Here is a 365-nt window from a genome sequence, read left to right as displayed (position 1 = left end):
ATTTGGCTAAGGTGTTCGGGTAAGTAAATGCAAAAGGGTTAGATTTTCCCAGGGTCTGAGTCACCTTTTTAATCGTGTCCAGGTGGGGAGTTTTTATTTTGTTGTTGGGTGTATCTCTGGTGTTGTCTTTAGGGGGTCGGTAGAAAATTACGTTTGCTTTGTGAATTGCTTTCTTAATTATATGGTCAGGATACTTTACAGACGAAAGGTAAATGTACCGCTAGTCAAGTTGCAGAGAGAGGATGAGACACTAACCCGAATTTTTGAGTGTGAGCTGGACGATGATCTCGATGATATGTGTAAGGAAACTATTTGTGTAAAGGACGACAATTTGTGTCGTTATGTTCGTCCTAAGTCAGGTAGAA

Source organism: Macrobrachium nipponense, chromosome 32 (assembly GCF_015104395.2).
Source record: "Macrobrachium nipponense isolate FS-2020 chromosome 32, ASM1510439v2, whole genome shotgun sequence".
NCBI classification, from domain to species: Eukaryota; Metazoa; Arthropoda; class Malacostraca; order Decapoda; family Palaemonidae; genus Macrobrachium; species Macrobrachium nipponense.
Note: the sequence above shows the minus strand (reverse complement) of the source record.